Source organism: Ictidomys tridecemlineatus, chromosome 10 (genome assembly GCF_052094955.1).
Source record: "Ictidomys tridecemlineatus isolate mIctTri1 chromosome 10, mIctTri1.hap1, whole genome shotgun sequence".
NCBI classification, from domain to species: Eukaryota; Metazoa; Chordata; class Mammalia; order Rodentia; family Sciuridae; genus Ictidomys; species Ictidomys tridecemlineatus.
The window spans coordinates 15,744,838-15,763,577 of record NC_135486.1 but is presented as its reverse complement, the minus strand read 5'-3'; the positions used below and the strand labels follow the sequence as shown (position 1 = coordinate 15,763,577).

The 18,740-nt window shown below is 41.5% G+C and overlaps 1 long non-coding RNA gene across 1 annotated transcript in view; it reads right to left on the bottom strand.

Annotated features, from left to right (window-relative positions):
* The window catches only part of LOC110597615 (uncharacterized), a 36,837-nt gene extending 19,416 nt beyond the window's left edge, over nt 1-17,421 (bottom strand). The window contains exons 1-4 of the long non-coding RNA XR_013426433.1: nt 12,400-17,421; nt 9,713-9,814; nt 8,491-8,547; nt 7,308-7,398 (exon numbers count right to left, since the gene is read on the bottom strand). This is a non-coding gene — a long non-coding RNA (uncharacterized LOC110597615). The remainder of the gene's footprint in view (nt 1-7,307; nt 7,399-8,490; nt 8,548-9,712; nt 9,815-12,399) is intronic.
* Nucleotides 17,422-18,740: the final 1,319 nt, after the last annotated feature.

Below are 18,740 nucleotides of genomic sequence, written 5' to 3'. Positions count from 1 at the left end.
CCTTAACAAGCCAGGTCAGGAAGCCAAACATCGACTAACACATTCAACTAGTTTGTGTGCTTTCTGAGATTCAAATAGGTTATCCTGATCTTTCAGGGTATGTTTAAATAAGCAGATTAATTAACTCCCTCCCCTGTTCTTCCAGGTGACTCTGAGGTACAACTTCAGAGAAGGGACCTGGGAATGTTTACCAAAAGTAGACAATTCCAGCTTCTTATTGCTCTCCCTTGAACTTGAAGCTCTGAGCCTGTCTCTAGAGGTTGGGGGGACAAAGAAGGTTAGAACACACCTAGAATCACCACTCCCTAGGATGTCTAATGTTAACGTTGCTAGTGTCAATCACGCAAGGACAATATGCCATCATCATGACACCCCCCAGTTGCTAAAATCTTTTACTAGTCACTTATTCAGTGATTAAGATGCTAAGCCAAATCTACCTCTTGTTAAGTCTGTGTGTGTGTGTGTGTGTGTGTGTGTGTGTGTTAAAGCTTCTGGTTCTCAGTAGATATTAAACCACCACAGAGCAGGTGTGTCTGTGAAAACTAAAGGCTTGTCAGAGGCCCTGGACTACCCAGCTCTGACTTTTCTAGAAATGAGGGAATCTTCTTTAGACTGAGAAATGGTTGCTGACTCTTAACTACTAAAAAAGAAGTGATCTTAATATGAGGCAAGTAGGGGTAGGTTCTCGAGGAAACAGTGTTGTGTGAATCTGGTGTTTCCATGATCTTGGCTTAGCTAAGGCGGCATGTTATCCAGCCTCAAGTCTACATGCAGGCTTAATGAGGACACTGGACATCTTTTGTCCATCTTAGGGAAGACTTTTTAAAAATAAAATCAAGTTAAGTTTCAACCCATGAAACGTAACCACACTTAAGCGAGAACTGCTTGATTATTAAGCTGGTCTGTGTGGCTTTCCTAAAAACAACAGGGAATCTGACAAGTATTGTCTGAGGGACAATTTGTGGAGGAGAGAAAAGAAAGTAAGATCCACACACAGTCTACGCTCTGCAAGAGGCCACAGTCTAGGCGGGGAGATAACTCACTCACAAAATCATGGTTAATATAGCATGAGATAGTGTCCACAAGGGCTGAGTGAGCCGGAAAGTCAAACACTCAAAGAGGAGGGAAGAGCCCCATGGTCTCTCCACGTTGAGCCTTGAGGTATGGAAAGGGTTTGGGATGAGGGGAGAAGGAGAAGGAGGAAGAGGGGAAGAAGGGAAGAGAGGAAAGTAGAGAAGGAGGGAGAGAAAGAGGGGCACTTCAAGAAGGGCTACTATACATTTGAAAATTGAGTTTGAAGACAAATGCTATGTGATTCTACTTGTATCAGGTACCTAGACCCAGAGAATAGAATGGTGGCTTCCAGGGGTTGAGGGGAGGGAGAAAGGGGGAGGAGATATTTTCAATTTCAGTTTGGGAATATGAAATCATTCCAGAGATGGGTGATGGTAATGGTTGCAAAACAATGTGAAGGTACTTAAGACCATTGAAATGCACTCAGAACAATGGTTAAAGTGATGAAGCCCATGAATATTTAAAAGAAAAAAAAAGCTTAGGGGAGACAACCATCTGTCCCTAGAAGAGACAGGATGGATTCATACTGAATGCTTTTGATCTTTTTCTTCTATGACTTCATATTAACTACATGTACAACCCGTGTGACAGCAGATGTGAAATGATTAAATATAATCCACTCCTGGGGTGCTGCACATCAGGAGGGTATTTGAGGCTGTGGTTAGCTCCCCAACAACTCTCCTCCTTCGTAACACATAAAATCCACTTTCACTGTAGAAGCCAGTTTCTTGATTCTCAGTTTCTTGAAGGTAAAGAATAGTCATGTGACCTATTCTGGCCCATGGTATTTAAGGGTAAATCTCCTAGGGAGCATATTCTTCAAAAACTTTTCCTCCTATTTAACAGAGAAAGAGAGATAATTCCACTAAGGTGCACCCTCTCCTTGCCTTCCTTTGGATATTGCTGTGGAATGACATAATGTCCAGCTAAAGATGGCTGGGGTGCCATTTTGCATCCACAGGCAAGAGCTAAAGAATTACAGAAGTCAATAGGGAGTCCTAATAATCTCATTACTGTGTTTAACTACCATCAAAAATTAGACCCTTTATTGTTTAAACCACTTTTATTTTTGCATTCTGTCTGCTTGTAGATCCTACCAATAGATTATGACATTACCAAGTAGCCCTGTGGCACATGGTGGTGACTCCATATTCAGCTGGAGTTCACTCTTTGCTCCAAAAAACAACCATGTTTATTGATTTTTTCCCTTCATTTCATAACAGGCAAGTGAAAGAATACATAGAATATGGCACCAGGACAAAAAGAACATCAAGCACTGGGTTTGGAAAGATGTCGTACCATCAGGAGGCAAGTGGGTGGTGAACAGAGTGAATAGCCAGTGTTTTGGTGTTTTGCCTTGTCTTGGAAAGAATCAAAGTCCTTAAAACTGTGAAAAGTCATATATAAAGGAATGCTGAATAAAAGCACTTGGGACAAAGACTAAGGACTCTGAAGATGATAAGGTTCAAAAGCAAGCAAAAGCAATAGTCCAGTGAACACCAAAGGGAGGCTGACAATACAAGCTAAGAAGAGAATCAGGAGGTTCCATAAAAAGAAAAACCCAACATCTACACCACACCACTGTCTTTTCTCAACTCAGCTTCATAGATTTTCTCAGCCATGCTTTTTACTTTTCTTATAAAGACCTAAGTTAAAGTTCCCCTGGACATACTGGTATAGATTCTTATGGTCTGTGTGGCTCTGCTTTGATTCTTGAATTAAAGATTCTGGTGTTCTTCATGGAGAAATGCAGTTGGGACAAATCTGTTGTATCCTTCACAACTCTTTCAATGGCTGAAACTATAAATGTATTTTTCCCCCAAATCATGAAAAAAAAAAAGATTCTGGTGTTCTTGTATCAGAAGATAGAAAAATTATCAGGTTAGACATCTTTCTAGGGCTATTACAATTCAGATGTTTACTAAGCACTTTTATCAGCTAGTTATATGCTAGCGGCCTGTAAAGGTGATTAAAGAGGCACAAACAAGGAAGGGAAGACAGCTCCATCTGTCCATTGAAGATGCTGGCAGCCCTGAGAGAGAGGTCCAGGCATGGGCCAATCTGTCACATCCCAGCTATGCATGTTCTACGGCACTTTAAAAAAAATTATTGGTGCATACTAATTATGCACAAAAGTGGGATTCTTTGTGACATATTCATACTTTCAGATAAAATAATTTGATCAATTAACTTCCCAAGTACCTCCCCTTTCCCTCCCTTTTTCCATAACCCTGATCCTTTCCTCTACTTCATCGTTCTCCCTTCTATTTTCATGAGGTGTCTTTTTTACTTTTTTTCTCTCTGGCTTCCACATATGAGATAAAACATTTGACCTTGACTTCCTGAGTCTAACTTATTTCATCTAATAGAATGCTCTCTAGTTTCATCTATTTTCCTGCAAATGACATAATTTTGTTCTTCTTTATGGCTGAGTAAAACTTCATTGTGTATATAGACCACGTTTTCTTTATCCACTCATCTGTTAGTGGACGTCTGGACTGGCTCCATAACTTGGCTATTGTGAGTTTCACTGCTGTAAACATGGGTATGCAAGCATCTCTATCATATGCTGACTTTAATTTGAGGGGGGCAGTAAATACCAGGGAACCGGATCGCCAATCCTAGTCTTTTGAAGAACGTCCTGACTGACTTCCATAATGGTTATATTCATTTTCATTCCTATCAACATTATATAAGAGTTCTATTTCCCCCATACCTTACCAGCATTAACTGTTTCTTGTATTTTCTAATTGCTGCATTATAATTATGCATAATAGTGGAATTCATTGTGCCATATCTGTATATGCACATAATATACTTTCATCAGTCTTATTCTCCAATACCTCCTTGTTCACTCCCCTCCCCATCCTTCTGATCCTCTTGCTCTACTCCACTGGAGTCCCTTCTATTATTATTATTAATCACTCTTTATTTCATAGTGCATTATATTTGTACTTAATAATGGAATCCATTCTGGCATTTTCATTCTGGACATAGCATAATTTGGTTGATTTCATTCCTCAGGATTTCCCCATGCTTTCTTCTCTTCCTTCCCTCTTGATCCCCTTTCTCTACTTTATTGTTCTCCCTTCTATTTTATTTATTTATTTTTGCATTAAAATTCTTAATACACCACTCCCTTCTATTTTAATGAGATTTTATTTCTTGTTTTTTTTTTTTCTCTCCAGTTTCCACATATGAGAGAAAATATTTGACCCCTGACTTTTTGAGTCAACCTAATTTCACTTGATGTAATGCTCTCCAGTTTTATTCATTTGACTGAAAGTGACATTATTTCATTCTTCTCTGTGACTGAGTAAAACGCCATTGTGTATATTTTCTTAATCTATTCATCTGTGCATGGACACCTAGGTTGCTTCCATAACTTGGTTATTGCCAATTGCATTGCTATTAACCAATGTCTGCATATATCACTATATTATTTAGTTCTTTGGGGTAAATATCAAGGAGTGAGAAACCTGGGTTACATGGTGGCTCCATTCCTAGTCTTTTGAGGAACTTCTGTGATGATTTCCATAGTGGTTTTACTAATTTGCTGTTCTACCAACACTGTAAAAGGGTATTTTCCTCCCTGTATCACCAGAATTTATTGGTATTGATAATTGCCATTCTAACTGGAGTGAGACAGATCTTGATATAATTTTGATTGGTATATCCTTGATTGTTGAAGATGTTGAATATTTTTTCATATATTTGTTGGTCATTCATACTTCTTCTTTTGAGAAATTTGTGTTTAGTTCATTTTCCATTTATTGATTGTGTTATTTATTGCAGTTCTTGCATGTTTTTAGTTCATTATATATTCTGCATATTAACCTTCTGTCAGAAGAGTGTAGGTAAAGATTTTCGCCCATTCTGTGGGCTCTTCCTTCATGCTATTGTTTCCTTTACTGTGTAGAAACTTTTTTAAATTTGATGCCATCCTACTCGTTAATTTTGGGTACTGTTCCTGAGTTTTAGGGATCCTTCGGAGGAAGTCATTGCCTACACCTGCACGATGCACGGCTGTCCCGTGTTTTCTTCTGACAGTTGCAGTTCTAGTCTAACTCCTAGGTCTGTGATCCAATTTGGATTGACTTTTATGTAGAGGGAGAGACAGGGACCTAGTTTCATTCTTCTACATACGTACATCTACATTTCCCAGCAACATTTGTTAGAAAGGCTGTCTTTTCTCCAATGTATGTTTTTGGCACCTTTGTCAAGAACCAGATGACTGTATCTGTGTGGGTTTGTCTCTGTGTCTTCTATTCTGTATCACTGGTCTATGTGTCTGTTTTTAGGCCAGTACCATGCAGTTTTTGTTACTATGGATTTGTGGTGTGATTGAAATGAGATAACGTGATACCTCCAGCATTGATTGCTCTTTTAGCTCAGAACTGCTTTGGCTTCTCAGGGTCTCTTATTCTTCCACATGAATTTTAGGACTGCTTTTATACTTCTGTGAAGAATGTTGGTATTTCCATGGAGATTGCATTAAATCTGTAGATCACTTTTGGTAATATGGCCATTTTAACAATATTGATTCTGCCTATCCAAGAACATGAGAGGACTCCCCATCTTCTGGTGTCTTCTATTTTTTTTTTCTTCAGTGCTTTGCTGTTTTCATTGTACAGCTCTTTTACCTCTGGTTAGATTTATCCCTAGGGTTTTTAAATATTTTGTTTTATTGTTCGTTTTTGAGGCTAAGTGGAATTGTCTTCCTGATTTTTTTTCTCAAACAATTCAACTGGTGCATAGAAAGCTACTGATTTTTATATGTTAATTTTGTATCTTGATAACTTTGCTGAATTTGTTTCTCAGCTCTAGAAGTCTTCTGGTGGAACTTTTTGGATTTTCTAAGTATATATCCCCCTATTTGTATCCTTTTTATTTTTTTCTTTTATCTAATTGCTCTGGCTAAAACTTCAAGTACTATATTGAATAGGAGTGGTAAAAGCAGATACCTCTGTCTTGTTCAGAGAAAATATTCTCAGTTTTCCCCATTCAGTATGATATTGGCTTTGAGATTGTCATATATAAACTTTATGATGGTGAGTTTTTTTTTTCAGGACTTTTATAATGAATGGGTGCTGAATTTTGTTGAACACTTTCTGAATCTATTGAAATGATAATGTGATTTTTTTATCGTTGGCTCTTTTTATGTGATTGAGTTGAATATGTGGAGTTACCATTGAATCCTGAAAAGGAGATCAACTTGATCACTGTGTTCAGGTTTGTAATGTGTTTCTGAATTCTGTGTTCTAATATTTTATTAAGGATTTTTGCATCTATGTTCATCAGTGATATTGGTCTGTAATTTTCTTTCCTTAATGTGTCTTTGGGTATCAGGGTGATATTGGCTTCATAGAATGAGTTTGGAGGTATTTCCTCCCTTTCTGTTTCAGGAAATAATTTGAGAAGCATTGGCATTAGTTCTTTTTAAAGGTCTGGTAGAATTCAGCCATGGATCCTAGAGTTTTCTTTGTTGGACAGTTTTTTTATTTCTGCCTCAATCCCATTGCTTGTTATTGGTCTTCTTAGGTTTTCTATATCCTCTTGGTTCAATTCTGGTAGGTTGTATGTGCCTAGAAATCTGTCAATTTTTTCTAGATTTCCCATTTATTGGAATATAAGTTTTAAAAACAATCCCTAATGAAATCTTGATTTCAGGATTGTTTGTTGGGACATCTTTTTTACCTCTAATTTTATTAATTTGAGTCTTCTCTCTTTCTTTTGATTAGTTTGGCTAAGAATTTACCAATCATATTTATCTTTTCAAAGAACCAACTCTTTATTTCATTCATCCTTTGTATTTTTTATTTACTATTTTACTAATTTTTGTTCTGATCATCATTATATGATTCTTTCTGTTGGTTTTAGAATTGGTTTGTTGTTTTTCTAAGGCCTTGAGATGACCATTAAGTTATTTATTTGGAAATCTTTCTGAATTTTTAAGTTAGCACTCAAAGCTATGAACTTTCCTCTTAGAATTGTCTTTGTAGTATCCAGAGGTTCTAGTAGGTTGTATTTCTATTTTCATTTGATTCTAAGAATTTTACAATTTCTCACCTGATTTATTCAATGACTCATCTGTGGCACAGGACCCAAGGTACCATAGGATACACCTGTCCCATAGGAAGGGAGTTCCTTGACCTGAGGCAGCTAGATTTAGACACTTCTACAGAAATAAATAAATAAATAAAAAGGGAGATGGGTTCCTTACTATGGCCTACCTGTTTCCTCTTGTACACATGCTGGTTCTTTTAAAAAAGGAACCTCAAGTTCCCTGGCAGGAAGCTGATCCTAATGGCTTTGCAAACGCTCCTAGGAAAAATTTGAGACATGAATGAATGCATACAAATATAGTCATAAATCTGAAGCCCATGTGAAATGTGGCTGATCCCAAGCCTTCCCATAAGGCTCAACTTCCACATTAAGGCTAAACATGGAATTTGCAACTCCAGTTATATCATCTGATTTTGATCAAGGGCAGAAGACATTCTCTCAGCCTTCAAAGAATGTGATATTATTCCCCAGATAGCACACAAACACTCCATGATTTGTGGAGTCCCAATGGAGTTGTGTTTCGCCTCTGGTGAAAATGAATTTCCATGGAAAATGTGACACAAACACTACTTCTTGGGTCTCAAGTGAATCAGATTGTACATCGGAATTTCCTGGTTAAAATTTTACTTTGGGGAAGTGAATCTCAGAGACCTGATGAGGACCCTGATGGTTTTCTAGGACTTTCCTGGGGCCCCAATGACCTGTTCTGTTTATTCAAGTTGTTAAAAGGGAGTCAGTCATGTAAATCAGGGAAAGAATGTGAATTCAGATCTGGGTTTGAATTCATAACCTGCTACTTCCTTACTTCCTTGTGATATTAGACAAATCATTTTTCCTGGGGACTTAATTTACAGGGTTGATGTGAGATCCTATGTTCTGTATAAGTACCGAATGCTAACCGATTGCGCCACTGGAGCATCCAAGAGATCCTATATTCTGTACATAAGATAATAAAAGGATTATGTGAAAGACAATAGACAAGAATAGGGATCTTAATCCAGTTTCAAACTTCACTAATAATTTCAACAAAATGAGCAATCTCAAGGCTGGGGTGAAGCAGGAGAAATATAGCTCCCAAAGTCCTATCAAGCCTCACTAAGATATCCTCTTTCCCAGATGAACACACATCTTCAAGCCACGTATGTGGTCACATTACCTCACAGAAAAGAGCCATCATGAAATATCTTCATATCATGCTCAGATAGAGAACTTAATCATAGAACCCATCTCAGTATACCAATAGATTCTAGATTTGTTATAAATGAGCAAGCTAGGCCAACCAGGTACTTCTTTCTAAGAGAATTCCATAGATAAGAACTCTGTGCTAACAAATATTATTAGTGTGTTTACCTGGAAGTCTGCATGGTCACATGAAGACTGGTTTGTGTTCTTTCTCATGGATTCTCCCTTGATAGGGAGAGAAAATTTATTATAGATATAGGGTATTGACTTAACATTTGAACAGCCATCTTAAATGTTAACCACCATCTTATGAGATAAGTTTCACTTTCCTGTACTTCCTCTTACCTGAATTTCCCCCACCCCTATTAGTGACCTACCCCATGGTACCATAACCCTAAGCCAATCCCAGAAGGACACGACCCCTTTGCTCTGGAAAGCCCCATGGCACCATGACCTAAGCCAATCCCATGCTATTCCCACCCGCCTAGCTCTGATGCATGCACTCCCAAGCCTATCCCATAGCAACACAGCTACACCTCCAAACGCCCCCATAGCAACACAGCTACACCTCCAAACCCCTGCCCCACAAAAGCTGAACCCCTGAACATCTCGGGGCCTCTCTCCACTCTATAGAGGGATGGCCTTTATTTGTCAGCTTTGATCTCTGTCTGGTCTCCATCCTTCATTTCTAGCTCACCGGTCTATCGCTTTCTCACTTTCCTTTCAATAGACCTGTTGCTAAACATTTCCTCCTCCAAACTTAATCCAGACTAAGAGTTAACATGTATAGATTTTAGCACATTATTGAGAATAGTCATGAGGAATGAATTCTGTTTACATTTTCATTTCTGCTTGACTTCCCAGATCTTGCAAATTTAGCCTGCCTGTCTCCTGACAGCATCCATCTAGGGCTCAGTTTCCCAACTGTGTGTGACTCTTATTTCTACCTTTTCTTCTCCTGGTCTAGCATTCAAATACTAATCCGACCTGGCCCTGCTTAGCTTTGGAGACCCGATGAGATCAGGCAAGTTCAGGGTGGCAAGCCAACAGACTCTCCTCTTATTCTATTCCATTGCTCTACCCATCTCTGAAGGCCGTCCACCTGTCACTTTCTCTTGGAAAACTTCCAAGCCTACATAGGCCCTCACTGATTTCACCGCTTTCTACCCTTTAGGATCCATAGTCTAACTCCGAACACAGAGTGTCTTCTGAAGCAGTTTCTTACTTTTACATGCACGATAGTCTTGTTCTCCAAAAGGATTGTAAGCTCCCTCAGAACTCAGAACTCCAGCTAACTTCACTGGACTTGTTTACATCTGGAAGCATCCCTTGATCCACTCCCCCAACGGATGTGGTCCCCTGATGCTGGACCCCTTAGCCTCTCACTTACCCTACTGTGATGAGATCATAACGCCTGCTTTAATTATTGCAGCAAACTCCGCAAAAACAGGGTCGTGTCTCTCTTGCTCACTCTTACTGCCTGACTCAGCACCTGGCAAGTAGAGATAATTAATAAATATTTGTTAAAGAAATAGGTTTTCTGGTGGTAAAACGAGGTGGAGCAAGGAAACTCATTAATCTATATGATGAACATATGGAGAATCTGCTCTGGGTACTCGGAAGGCAGAGATGAATAAGTCGTGATCTCTGTCATCTGGTCTCTGGTCTGAAAATGTTGGAGGAAATTTCTTTTGCATTAGCAGTCGAGCCCCAGATATGTACAAACAGTTGTGTGGAAAAAATCAAAACCAAATCCTATTAATTAATACCAGTGATTTACTGGCAGAAAAAGAAAACAATGAGGGGGGATGCAGTCCTGGAAGGGTGTGGGTCCTCTCAGGAGGACTTCCTCCCTGGTGCCCCTTCTTTCTCCCCAGACGGCCACCAGGCAGGACTTACCACTGGCTCCAATTCACGTAGAAACAAATCCTTAAGTTTGAGTTTGAATTTAGTAGCTAGTATATCCTTCTCTTGCTCCTCGTCTCTCTTTCCTTATCCTACATTTGTGTAGATACAGGCTGGGACATGTCTCTGGAAACTTTTTTTAAATGATGCCATTAAAATAACCTTCCAACCTGTTGGTCACAGATTTTGGTCACCAGCACAACAAATTCAAAGGAAGGCGCTAATAATTATGATGTTCAAATCAGATAATAACATATTTAATTTTATTCATCTTAATTTCAAACAAAAACCATCTTTATTGTCATTGTTTCTCCTAAGTCGATAAATTTCTCATGGGTTTCCTTTCACAAGTTGACTCCATTCCCCAGTTTTCCAAGAAACAAGGGAAATAATGGATATGGTGTAGTTAGCCAGATCTTATGGACACCAGAACAAAGCTGTTTGACCAGTCTCTCAACTCCTCGATGAAGAAGGAGCTGAGATTATGGGATGGGGTTATGGGTGGATTGGCTGATGATATTTTCTCAAGCCAGATGAGTAACTCCCTCCTACCTCCTTCCCTCCCTATCTCCCTCACTTCTTGTCTTTGCTTTGTCTGCCCCTTATTTTCCTGGCTCCTTGTGTGCCACATAATTGTTTCATCTACACCAGCCTCACCAGCTGCCTTCAGCCATGCATCAAAAAGATTGATTCTGTCAGAACAACCTGCTGGCTGCTTCTTTATTCCCAATTAAATTGTTCCTCCCACGAATGCTCCTCTCTCTTTCTTCCCTCCTGGGAGGTAACCTCCAAGGCCACTGCTATTCTCTTCAAAGCCTTTCTCCATGCCTCGTCCTCTTGGTGGCCATATGTTAGTTACTATCCCTCTGCCCTCCCACTAAACTGGAGCTCTTTGAAGGCAGGATCTGCATCTCATTTGCTGCAGCACTCCCAGGGCCTTCGAAGGTGGATGCTGAGTGGGTGTTTGAGTTTAATGAACACATCGAAACAACGTTGGGTCTATGAGCAAACACTTAGTGTCAGGGAGGTACAAAAAGAAGCAGGTTCATTGAGTCAGCGTTGGGCCTTCATCCATCTGTGATGGAGGTACAAATGGCAAGCGCTCCTCTAGGCTGCAACATCCAACCCTGTGAAGTCAGGGTCACGGAGATTCAGTAAGAGGAAAGGACAAAAGAAATTTCAATGAAACCTATGGAGTCTCTAAAGACCATTGGACAGCCCGAATTTAAAGAAAAACTTGGGGAGAATAAAGCAACTGGTTTCAATGAAGCCAATGTAACCCCTTCCTACGTAGCAGAAGTCAGCCCATTTTTTCCCTCTTTTTGCGCCATTTAAAGCTCTGATCAATGATCCCAGATGGTTCTAGTCTCTCAAATGGATTTTAGTGCCATCTTTAATGCATTCATTAGGATTGAACATGAAGGCAAAGAGAATCACGATTACTTGAGAAGCTTCAGCTACTTCCTCCCTCATCCTGTCTCAGGAGATCTGTAGCCCAGAAATCCACTTGGAGACCTTGCTTATGGGGTGTCCTGAGGAATGTAGACACTGTGAAACCAGAACCTCAGAGTTAAGGTGAAAAACAGTGTCTTGTGCACAGCCTCTCCCTGATGTGCCCACGAGTCAGGAGTAGCTGGGCCTCTAAAAGTGACAGATCAACCGCTGATCAAGGCTGACACGGATTGAAGTAAAATCTGCCTTGTAGTGAAAGTTCAACCCTGCAATTCCTAAAACCACTCAGCCCGGCCTGCTTCCTGACTGTACAGTCTAAACTAGACAAGGTGGAACAAATCCAATTATTTTATTTTATTAGTGGCTCTCTGTGCACAGTCCTAGCCTCAGGCCCCTGGCCCTCTAAGACAGCCCATTAACCCACCCTTGGAGACAGACATTTGACCAATGGATAAGCAGTTGGCACAAGCGCATTAAGTCCCTCAGAGGAAGGATGCAGTCATATTTTTTGACACAAATCATCATGACTTAAACACAGAAACAGGATAGAAAAAGTTGAGTGGCTGTGGTTGGCTTTCTCTCTGATGCCCTCAATTTCTCGTCAGAGGCTTCAAGTGGGTTTGCAGCTATTTGGCCTTGGAGTTTCCAGAATTCTGTCCTAGAAAGACAAGTGTTTTTTTAGGAAGGAATACAAATTGCTACCCTTAATGAATCTCTTACCTTGTGCCAGGAGATGTACCAAAGCCTTTTCCACGAGTCACCTGGGTATTAGTCTGCCCGAGCTGCTATAACGAAATACCTCAGAATGGAGGCTTAAACAATCAAAGTGTGCTTTCTTACAGTTTTGGACACTAGAAGTCCCAGATCAAGGTGTTGGCAAATTCAGTTTCTGGTGAGGCCTCTTCCTGGCTGACAGAGACCTAATTTCTTGCTGGGTCCTCACATGGCCTTTCTCCCATGTACACCATGGGGGCAGGGAGGACGAGTGTCATGTCTGCTTTCTTCCAAGGATACCAGTCCTGTTGAGTGAAGGCTTCCCCTTTTCCCTCTAGATCCTAACTCCAAATACAGTCACATGGCAGGATAGAGCATCAGCATAAGGGGATACATTCAGCCCATGATATCCTCATGGAGGCTTGATGACCAGCTGGATGAGTCAAGGGCACCCTCTATATTTAATCTGTGGATAAACAGAGTCGAGGATTTTGCTGGAAGTCTCACTACCAGTAGGTAAGCTGTGGGTGTTGCTTCTTTCCATAGAAGAGAAAAGGAGAGACGGAGGATTCTTTTAAATAAATGTGGGGCTGCTCCCAGCGAGGTCAGAAGGGAACTGGCAGGTGGAAACTAGAGTGGGGCACCGAGCCCTCGGCCGTTCAGTTCGGTTAAACATGTCACAAAATCGTATGACAGGTGTGTCCCCGGGCGCTGGGTTCCGGGAGAAGAAGGCAAGAAGATGTGGGCCTGTGGACCAGGAGCTAGCCATCTCAGCCTCAGGGAAGGACGGCTTCCTTTCCAGAGAGAGAAAACTGCCAAAGAGGAAACTATCCCCTGGGTTCCCGTCCTTCTCTGGGAGACACGTTTGGGTCCCTGTTTGATGTCTCTGTCCTCAGAGGCCACCTCCAATCTAACAGTGACAGCATAGCCAGAGTCTTCATCAAGGTGACCCTTCTTTCCTTGTCCCCCATCCCACTATCCAGAATTGTCCTGATCTGCTTCCATCAGAATATCTTGGTTCCAAATCCTATTCCCTTGAGGCACATCTCTCAGCTAGGGAAGGAAAGGTTCACCGGTTGCTTCTCCCGGGTAATATATTGATATTTCATTAGTGGTCTCAGGAGACTGGTGACTTGTGGCACAAATTTTAGGTGCCACAGTAGGCAAAGTGGTGGGAACTTCACAGTGAGTGAGACGGCACCAATCCTGGGCTTTTCACAGATAAGGCTGTTCCTGCCTGGACCCAGAGCTGGGCCAAAGGGTGTGTCCCGGCCCTGTCACTGCTTCACTCTTCGCCCTTAGACTGGGCCTTCCAAAATGTGAAAGACCCTGCGCTTCTGGTCACCTGCTCCTCTAGGAGCAGCCGTCAACCAGCCTCTCTGCAGAAGTGGCAGATCCTCTGCTCCCTCGTCCCTTGCACAGGATGTTCCCAAGCACGTGGTGCTCCATGACTCCAAGTTTTCCCCGTCTCAGTCACTCACAACGGAGGCTGGCATAATGACACACCGGGATCGGCTGTCTCCCTTCCCCTCTGTCACTCTCTCACTGCCAAATAGTGTTTCCTGTACTTTACAAATCAGCTACTTGCACCCAGATCCTTTTCTCTAGGTCATCTTCTAGAGTATTCAAACTAACACACGGTGACAGTTAGAAAAGTGGATGGAGCAGGGCAGCTGGATGGGGACCAGCCAGGCTTTATCATCAGCCGTGCCTGGTGGGCAGCTCCCTGTGGGCAGCCTCACCAGCACCACCCTTCCCTCCTCCACCAGGCCTCTGAGAGGGGGGAGCCCACCCACAGCTAGTCAACCTGTGGGGACATCAGGAACACACAGCCCCAGCTGACCATGACTCTAACCTCGCTGGGTGGAATCTTTCCTGGAGTTGACTTTCCTGGAGTCTTCTAGGGCACAGGGTCCCTGGGAACTCACGTGTTTCCACAGGCTGTACGGGATTTGAGGTCAGCAATGCCCCATCTGGACTTTTTTGAGCTAAGTGACTACTTTATTTCTCTGGGCCTTATTTTCCTCATATGTAAAAGGGGGTAATATTAGCTGCTATAAAATATAGTTGCAAAAGTGATAATAATAATTAACGATATTCTCAGAGGATCACATATAGTTGATGGAGCTCAGCAGCCCTGTGGGGATGTATCCCAAGGCCTGGGTTCAAATCTCTAGAAACCAGATGAGTCTTGGAGTTCAGCATCTGGGTTTAGTGAAGGCAACAGAGTGCATATAATATATATTACAGAACTCCCTTCAAGGTCTCGGGCAATCCCCTAAATTCAAACATAAATTTTCTTTACCAAAAAAATAATGTGTATGTATATGTATGTATGTATGTATGTGTATGTATGTATGTGTATGTATGTATGTGTATATATGTATATATATATATATATATACACATATATACATATATATCACTATATAGATGAAGGCTGCAGAAAGTTTCAATTTTGAGTTGCAGATAAAGGACTGTGGCTCAATTGCTCAAGATCACACACAGGGATTTGAACCCTGGTTGCTGGCTAGAAGCCCCGTTCTAACCACTACCTCCAGCAGACCATCCCTCTCACCTGGATGAGTGGTGCCCCTGAAGGACTTGAACCTGATCCATAGAGTAAGTGAGAGCTGCTTCTTGTTCATACACAGATCACTCCTTCCAGAAACAAAATTAAAAATGAGATCACAAATTGCCACAAAATATTCACCTATTTCTTGAGAATGTGAGGAATGATTTAGATATGTTCATCTCACTGATCCCCATAAGAGCCCTATGAGATAGGTTTTGTTAGTATCCCCCCTTTGCATAGATGAAGACAAGTACTTTACCCAAGGTCACCCATACGAGAGAGGCAAGGCAGAGGATCCAATTCAGGTCTGCGGACACGGTGCCCCTTCCACGTTGCCCTGCCTCCAAAGGGCACTATGAGCTGCTGACCATCATTGTGTGGCTTGCCTAAGGTCACAGCAGAGCCAGTGTCTAGAGCACCAAGTGCCTGGGCCTTGTGACCTTAGAAGGCTTTGCAATGATTACCTTCCACTTTTGGACAGCTCTGCAAGTTCAATATCGTTTCTTTTTGCTGCCCACTCTTGCCACTCTGAGAAAAGAACAGTATCTCCTGTTCAAGGGAAGATGAAACAGAATTGATCAGAAAGAAAATGTTATCTTACTCCAGTCCTGTCCATAGTGTCCTACTGTTCTATATTTAGATAAATGCTCTGCACAGCTAAAGAGGCAATAAAGCAAGCTAAGAAGGTACTAGGCGCATGCCAGGAAACCATAAAGAGCTGCAAGTTCTCGTTCTTTCCCAGAGAATGACTTTAAAAAGCAAGAGACAATGGGAACAGGCTGTCTCAGCAAGCAAATGGAGCTTTCAGGAGTGGGGCAATTCAGGATTGGGTGGAAATTGAAGAAGGATGGGGATAAGAGGGCCCTCTTTCTCTCTCTCTCTCTCTCTCTCTCTCTCTCTCTCTCTGTCCTGGGGATTGAACTGTGGGCTTCCTGCATGCTAAGTAAGTGTTCTATCACTGAGCTACCACTCCCCAGGCCCTGTCTTCTCTCTTCATGGAAATGTGACTGTGCTATAATTTGGATCTGGAGTGTCCCTCAAAGGTTCAAGTGTTGAAGTCCTGGTCCCCACTATTGGGAGGTAGTGGAAACTTCGGGAAATAGAAAGAAGTAGCACACTGGGTGCATGTCCTGAAAGGATTTATCCTGTCCTAAGCCTCTTATTTCTTTATCTACTTCTGAGTCACCATGAGATGAGCAGGTTAGTTCCACCATGCAATCTCCACCATGATGTTCTGTCTCAACACAGACCCCAGAAACGACAGAGCCAAGCAGCCATCAATTGAAATCTCTGAAATTATGAGCCTAATGAAATCTTCCCTCCTTTAAGTTGTTTATCTCAAGTATTTTGTCACAGTAACAGAAAACTGACTAACATAGCTTCTTAAGGGTGGAACCTATACGAATCTCAGTGTGGATGACTTGTGAAGTCAGGGAAGAACACAGATAAGGAAGGCATGGGTGACCTGAGGCATCATCTCAATGCCCAATGTATCAAATCTGAACCACAGATCAGATGTGAACCTTGGTGCTTCAACAAGATGAAGATGAGAGACGACTGAAGTCCATTCATTCGTAGGTTTGAGGGATAGATGAGCAACCAAGTCCGAGTTCCCCAGTCCTCTCAAGAACCTGTATTCTGGGTTCTCTCAGAACATGGTAATTCCTGTGCTGTTCATAGTAATATGTGTCTTGATTGTGAACCATCTTCCTATACAGTTATTTGAACACATGTATTATCTCCTCTTAAAGCATAAAGTCCTTGAGGGCAGAGATCAGTCCTTCTCTAGTAGCTGGAATAATTTCTAGTAGATTGAAATGTTTAAATGAACCTAAGCTATTCAAAGCCTTTTGCAGTCATACAGTCTGCAGATTGAGATTAAAAAAAATATAGCTTACTTTTCCAATCCTTTGAAGCATCAGCTCTCTGAATTCTATCTAGTCTCTTTAATCTCCACACTCACTCAAACATATCCTTGCCTGAGTGCACGTCTTACTATACCTTTAAATACAGTCCATAATAACCAACCTCTTCCCGGGAGATAGAGGCTTGTCTGGCACTTGGCCTTGCCTTGTAAATTATCATCAGCAACAGATTTTACCAAATGCTTTGTCATCTTTCCACAGGTCTCCATCTTCCCAGCCTTTGATATAAGGATGTCTGTCAGCCACCATCCAACTTCTAAGCCAGTGCAATATATTTAGTTTTTTATTACATTACCCCCCACATCAAAATCCCAATTTATAAATTTACCAGGGTGATTAACACTACCTGCTATAATAAATGAACCTAATATAAAATGTTTATTTCTTCCTTATGAAGTAGGCCAATGCAGGTGTTCCTGGGTGACAGGCAGCTGTCTTCCCAGTGGTGAATTAGGAACCCCAGGATCCATATCTCTTGTGGTTCCACTATCTCCAAGGACTTTTTTGTCTTCTACATCCAGCCAACAAAAGGGAAAAGATAGAATGGAGAAGACATGTTCTCTTCTAAAATCCTACCTCTCTGCCAGGCACAGTGGCTCATGCCTGTAATTGCAGCCACTGGGGAGGTTGGGGCAAGAGAATCACCAGTTCAGAGCCAGCCTCAGCAATTTAACGAGACCCTAACCAACTTAGTGAGACCCTGCCTTAAAATAAAAAATACAAAGGACCAGGGATGTACCTCAGTGGCAAAGTGCTTCTGGATTCAGTCTCTGGTGTCCCACATAAATAAATAAATATAAAATCCTTACCCAAGAAGAAAACCACCATACTCATGTTCTATTGTCTCCATGTCACATGTTCATACTTAAATGCAAGGAAAGGTTGATAGCTATTTCTGTCACTAAAGTCTAACAAAAATCACAAATTAGGATACATTATGCATCTTTGCTTTGCAAATTGTGTACATTAATTATCTCCTATGTACAACAAAAAATGAAAAAATATAAACATGTATATCAATCTCAGAGCCTTGATGATTATAAATAATATACAATACTGTCCTGTACATGTATGTATTGGGGCTCAGAGGATTAATAATTTACCCTAAGTCCTGCCTAATAAGCAGTAGCTCATGTAAGCCCTCTTTACTCTGTACCATGTAGCAAGAGATAAATAGATGTGTTTTGAGACTGGTGAGAGCAATTTTTTTTTCATCATGAGGCCTAATTAATTATAGGAAATAATTAAACATGACATGTATACTGACATAAAACATTCAGATTGATGTCAAACACACACACGCTCTCTCTCTTTCTCTCTCATCATTCAGAGTGAAGTTGGCTGTCACACTGTGGGGACCCTATACAAGGGCCCACATGGTGAGGAACCAAGGCCTCCTGCCCCGGGAGTGAGCTTCCTTGGAAGTGGATCTTCCAGTCCCATTCAAGCTTGCAGACAATGACAGCCCCAGCCAATGTCCTCATCTTAGCCTCATAAGCATCATAGCACCTGGCTAAGATGCTCCCAGATCTCTCAATTGCAGAATCAGCAGGGAATAAATGTTTAAGCAGCTGAATTTGGGGATAATTTGTGACCCTACAACAGATATCTAATCTGTCCACGCTCTCCCCGCTGCACGTCTACCTGAGGACAGGAGAAGAGAAGCGAGATAAGAGCTAAACTTATGCTTTGCCCACTAGCATTATCAAGATTGGCTTCAAGATCAGCCTGTATGAAGTCTTTTCTAACAAGTCCTGACCAGTGCCTCATACTCGCGAGGCAAGCGCTCTGCCACTGAGCCACAATTCCAGGCCCTAGGACTATTTTTTCTTTCCTCCTAAAGGCTC